This window comes from Limulus polyphemus, unplaced genomic scaffold, assembly GCF_000517525.1.
Source record: "Limulus polyphemus unplaced genomic scaffold, Limulus_polyphemus-2.1.2 Scaffold94, whole genome shotgun sequence".
NCBI classification, from domain to species: Eukaryota; Metazoa; Arthropoda; class Merostomata; order Xiphosura; family Limulidae; genus Limulus; species Limulus polyphemus.
This window is the reverse complement of record NW_013665704.1, coordinates 339,627-345,929: the sequence shown is the minus strand read 5'-3', so window position 1 is coordinate 345,929 and position 6,303 is coordinate 339,627. Positions and strand designations below refer to the sequence as shown.

General features: G+C 38.3%; 1 long non-coding RNA gene across 1 annotated transcript in view; it reads left to right on the top strand.

The window, feature by feature from the left end:
- Positions 1 to 6,059, top strand: part of LOC111088371 — a 91,755-nt gene extending 85,696 nt beyond the window's left edge. The window contains exon 3 of the long non-coding RNA XR_002612906.1: positions 5,306 to 6,059. This is a non-coding gene — a long non-coding RNA (uncharacterized LOC111088371). The remainder of the gene's footprint in view (positions 1 to 5,305) is intronic.
- Positions 6,060 to 6,303: the final 244 nt, after the last annotated feature.

The window sequence follows — 6,303 nt, the reverse complement described above, 5'->3', positions numbered from 1 at the left end:
ATTCGACCCGCAGATTGCGAGTCGAGCGCCCTGACCACCTGGCCATGCCGAGCCCATTCTTTAGGGAATGGGACCGATGATGAAGCCTGGCAGGGTCTCGTGTTTAAGACACTCGACTCGCAATCTTTGAGTCGCGAGTTCCGAATCTCGTCGTGGGGCCGTTATAATTGTACGATCAATCCCACTATTCGTTGTTAAAAAGTAAGCCAAGTGTTCGCGGTGGGTTGTGTTGACTAATTTCCTTCCCTCTAGTCTATCACTTCCAAATTAGGGATGACTAGCGCAGATAGCCCTTGAGTAGTTTAACACGAAATTTAACAAACAAACAAACAGATATGTAGAGAAATAAGAAATTGGTAATTTATTAGAAATTTTGTGCTACTCAGTCCTGCAGTTCAAAGAAGCAACTCAAAACGCCTGTTGTGCTTGTCATTAGTAGTGAACACATTTACGGTAAACTAGTTAATGCAGTAGACTCTTCAGTCGTAATTTCTAGAAACTGCTGAATGGTTTTGAACGAAAGTTGGTATATATTTGGACTATGACCCAACTAAGAAGTGATTAGTTTTTGGAGGGTCAAAGTAACAGCAAGGTCGCGAAAATCCCAAAAATCCCTGTCTGGGAGTGATTTTTTTACACTATTTTTGTTCTATAACTCACTCAAAAATGATCGGATTTTGATGAATCTTGGTGGATATATGTAGAATATTATTTCTCATTGTCCTGCCAAAAATGGTCCGTGTCCATTGATAACGACGGACACATTTTCTTATTTTTTGAAAGCCGAATATGATCAACGCTGCGTGGCGGAGGTCTGCGCTCTACTGAGTGCCCTTCTAGTTGTTAAAAGCTTCGTAAGTACAAACCGAATTTAAGTGTCAAGCACTTAAGACTTTGCTCAAAAAAAAAGTCTAAAAATATTCAGATACGTATTACATTTAGTTTGATTTATATTTTTAAGTTTCGAAGTTAAAGAGTTATTTGGTTTTGTAAAACACGTGTTTCCACTTGTTTGATATGTTTACATACTAAACATGTATTTTGTTATATTAAATGAGGTGAAGAGGTAGTGAAAGCTTCAATTAAATTTGTCATTTTATAAAACATTTTGTATGATGTTGCTTCTAATTTTTGAAAGGAGATCATATTTACTCTTCTTGAAACTAAAATAAACAGGAAAATATATACGCGTGGATATATGTGTTCAAACGACAACACGTTTGTGGACAATCGTGAGTACTCCCTCAGTTTAGCTTCAGTTTGCTTTTAAATTGCAGGTACACTGTAGAAGGTGCACTACATAGTGGGGAGAGGTCTTTTCCCAAATAAATGCGAACCTTTTTTTCTACACATTGAATTTAAGTGATTTGCATGAAAGCTTAGTGTTTATTACAGATGATCAGAAGATAGTAGACCTTTTTAGAATATTGGGGTGGTCGCTCAACCCGACCCCCGCACCCCCTGGCTACGCCACAGCATGGTAGTTCTAGTTTGTTTGTTTTGAATTTCGCGCAAAGCTACACGAGGGCTATCTGCTCTAACCGTCCCTAATTTAGCAGTTTAAGACTAGAGGGAAGGTAGCTAGTCATCACCACCCACCGTCAACTCTTGGGCTACTCTTTTACCAACGAATAGTGGGATTGACCGCAGATTAACCAACATAAGTTCTCTTGATGATTCCAACTTCATAGAAATGTGAACTTCTTCTCTCAAATGAATACCTTTAGTTTGTTTGATTTTTATATATGAGTGATCCTTTTAACGTCTTCTGCAAACTCTCTTAGTCTTCTTTGTACTACACTCCAAAAACCTGGCTCGCAAAACCTCTTTGGTATGACTCTTTCCGAAACTGATAACAAGAGCAGACAAACTAATGACTAACCATTAGTCCAAGTGTCCTTGATTCGTTGCATAGTATCGTTTCAGCTTATCCTTTCGGATTAGTAAGTAGATATATAGATCATTGTTCATCCACTCATTCCTTTACGCGAGATGTTTTGTTTCGGATATTTTTTACCTGTACTAGCCATCCCTAGTTTTCATCTGATAGACTAGAGGGAAAGCAGCTAGTCAACAATACCTGCCGACAATTCTGTAATCGAACAGAAGGATTTGAACTTCACTCTTATAAGTTACTCACGACCCAAAAGTCGGAACGCGATTTTGCGGCAACGAGACGTTAAAACGTTTTCCCCTCGGATCCATAGTCCAACGTTCTAATCACAAGACCATACGCCGTCCCCGCTTACTTGAGGCTTATTCTGAAGCTGTGTCAATGTCATTTTCCTTTTACACTTTGTTTTTCTTCTTTTTATAAACGGAGAAGATGTAAGTCATCTGAAAACATTCAATATCTCCTGAAGTAACTACAGTCATTGCATGGTGTATCTGGAGGCATTTGTTACCTGAACTAATTACATTCATTTAACATATTTCGTGGCGTGTCTGGAGGCATTCCTGTGGTACGGTAGTCCAGCAAGGTTATATTTATATTACGCATCTCTCTGTTCTGGGACAATCTTGGGACCGAGCATGCCATACTGTGGATTCGAGATTCCTAGTTCGTGTATTTATATTACACATCTCTCTGTTCTGGGACAATCTTGGGACCGAGCATGCCATACTGTGGATTCGAGATTCCTGGTTCGTGTATTTATATTACACATCTCTCTGTTCTCGGACAATCTTGTGACCGAGCATGCCATACTGTAGAATAGAGATTCCTGGCTCGTGTCCCGTTATCGCATAAACAAAATCGCGCTCTGCATTATGGAGCCGTGGGTGCGTTATAAGAGTGACGGACAATCATTTCAAAGGTAGTGACGACTAGCGCAGATAGCTCGGCATCGCCAGGTAGTTAGGGCGCTCGACTCGCAGTCTGGGGGTCGCGGATTCGAATTACCGTCCCACCAAACATGCTCGTCCTTTCAGCCGTGAGGGCGTTATAATGTGACGGTCAATCCCACTATTCGTTTGTAAAATATTAGCCCAAGAGAGGGCGGTAGGTGGTGATGACTAGCTGCCTTCCCTCTAGTCTTACACTGCTAAATTATTGACGGCTAGCGCAGATAGCCCTTGTGTAGCTTTGCGCGAAATTCAAAACAAACAAACAAAACTAGCGCAGATAGCCTGGGAGGAAGAGGTCCCAGCGCACCTGACCCTCCTAGGTCACAAAGACCTAAATTCCGATCAGGAGGAGAGCGAGCAGATAGCCTTCTTGTAATTTTTTGGATAACGTCAATCTTATCATTAACGATGCTTTCTGTAACTTTTAGCATTGTTTTGCGAATTCTTTTTTAAATTTATTGTCACGATTTGATTATTTTCATTTATTTGTTTCTTTCACGTTCTTGGTTTTTTCTTTGAATTAACCTGCCTATAATTTATGCAATATTTTACGACGTTCCTCTGCTTTTCTTTCTGAATCCGCCAATAATTCTAAATAGATTTTCCATTTTTGCACGAATTCTAAGTGCTGTAGGCGTTTGACCACAAGTGGGTCAGCGGTAAGTTAACAGACTTACATCACTTAAGTCTGGTGTTCGATTCCACGCAGTAAACGGAGTTTCAATTAATCCCTTGTGCTAAAAAACATCAACTAACTGTATGCATTTTTAAATGTCGAACTTGTCCTAGACAAACTTGAAATCATAATCAAATAGATATCGATCGAATTGTTTTGGCATTAACATATTACTCAGAAAACTGGTTGAAACAGTACAAACTTAATATTTAGATTTAATAACAGTTATTTAGGCCTACTTTTCTTATTTAGTAACTAAAGTTACGGTTTTCATTATTTCCTATAATTTAATAACATTTGAATGTCAATATAGCTTAACTAATTATTCAAATTCACTGTCACCGACTCTCAATTCCCGAATTTCTAAGACACACCTGATTTTTGAATTACTCTACGATAATCTCCCACGCGTACTTACAGATTTTCAGCTGTTTCCTTTTCAAATTATTTAAAACATTCTTTATTAGATTAAAGTTGTCCTTTCAAAAAGAAATTTAGGCTGGAATAAAGTGTTTGTCAAACAAAAGTATTACAAAAATAAGTTCTACTGGGAAAAACTTGTAACATAATTACAAAAATTAATCATGAAAATATATGTGTTTTCTAATTAACATATATTTACCTTATAGAACAAGAGAATATAATATTTAAACTTGTAACAACGATGTAATTATACTTCTGTGGATTTGGGGATTCCAGGCTCGAGACCCGTTTGCCGCAAAAATGCGCTTCGCATTCAGAGCCATGAATGTTTTATAAGAATGACAGTCAGGTCCCACTGTTTGGTCAGACAAGACTAGCCCAAGAGTTGGAAGTAGACGTTGTTGACTTACGGCATTCCTTCTGATTTATCAGTTGAAAATTAGGGACTGTTATGCGCAGGCCCCCCCAGTGGCACAGCGGTATGTCTGCGGACTTACAACGCTAGAATCTGGGTTTCGATACCCGTGGTGGGCAGAGCACAGATAGCCCATTGTGTAGCTTTGTGCTTAATACAAACAACAAGCTATGCGCAGATAACACTTGTGTAGCTTTGCGTGAAATTTTATATCAAATAAAACATAAAAGCAAGTGACGCAGACATGGAACTACAATTACATGCACTTCCGCAGGGTCCCCGAAAGTGTTCTATTTCAAGAGTAAATACAATCAAAATTAACTGTAACAAATATTTGTATTTCTTGCTATTGAAGTTCATATGGCATGCTGTGTTGTAGCCTACACACTGAATAATTCTTCTCATGATTTATGGCATGGACACGTTTTATTGACGTCACTGCAGTACGCATTGCAACGTTAAGCGTCTCTTATGTGACGTCATTTTAGTGTCTACTGACTGACTGACAAACAACACACTACCGTATCGTGGTGCGAGTGGTTAAAACAGGTGACCCCTCCAGGTTACTTTCGGCCCTCTTTCGGGAAGGTAAGGAATTTCTTACTTTTATAACACTTAGAAATCGTATACCAAAATTTTGAAATGTGTGCTAAAATAGTTAGATAAATAAAATATTGCCAAACGAAGCGCGCATGTCCCTTCATTTATTAGTTGTACTTTGTTTGTTCACTGTTTGACGCGCAAAACTGCACAATAGGCTGTCTGTGCTTTATCCACCACGTAGAATCGAACTCGAATATTAGCGTTATTAGCTCTTAAGGTTACCGTAGAGTCACATATGTGTAATTAATTAATATGACGCACTTATTCTGATAGTCATCATATGTATATATATATATATAACATATTTCTAAAGCTTATTCTAATTGTAGATGTATTTTCAGGTAAAACCGATTTCCCGAAAACCATCAGACAGGCAAACCCGCAAATAACAGCGGATTTGCCGGATTAACAGATAAGGGAAATGTTCTCTAGTTGATGACTTGACTGAATTTTAACGTGCGTGAGAAACAACAAGACTGGACACATCATTTAATCAACAGTGAAAGCAATCCTTATTTAAACACAACATAAAAATAATGTGCGTATCTACGTAAACAAGTGGACGATCGCCTGTAGTAAGATCATTGAATAGCTTGCCTGGCTTTCGTTTCTCAAGGTCTGCTGAATTAGTCATGATGAAAACCAAGTAAAACTAAACACGGAAAGTGTGCCTGGATTTGTTTCAGTGGACGGCGTGACCTCTGTTCCCTGACAGCATTGGTCAGCTATCAGTTTTTTAGTTAACGTCGTAGTTCGGCCAGCAAATGATATATTTAAATATCATTGCGGGCAGGGTAGGTCATCTAACAAAAGAATAAAGGGTTTGAAGACGGCTTGAATGGGCAATAATTAAAACTATATTAGAAGTTTAACTTAGTAACAAATGTACAACTTTTATTTTGTACCTGACGATCGCAAAAACATTGTCGAAATAACTTACAGTAAAGTTTTCTTCATTGCCCATTCAAACTTTATTGTCTTGAAGTTGATTCCCCTATCATCAAAACAGAAGAAAGGGCTGAACAAGATAATGTTATACATTATGGACTTCGTGTTGCCTCCATGACAGTGCAGAAGCTAAATAATCAGTAATTAAGAAAACAGCATGTGACTATTGGAACACGGGTGGGTGTTCGTACATGAGTTTGACATGTATTTAACGTCGGAACAACAAGTCGACATTATTTTGATGTAGGATGGATATTTCATTGCGCATATGTAGATTGTCATTTATTTTTTCTATAATTTTCGCGCAAAGGTATACAAAGGAAATCTTCACACAGTCATTCCTAATTTTTAACTAACACACTAAACGCAGCCAAGCAATAGTACCCAGCGT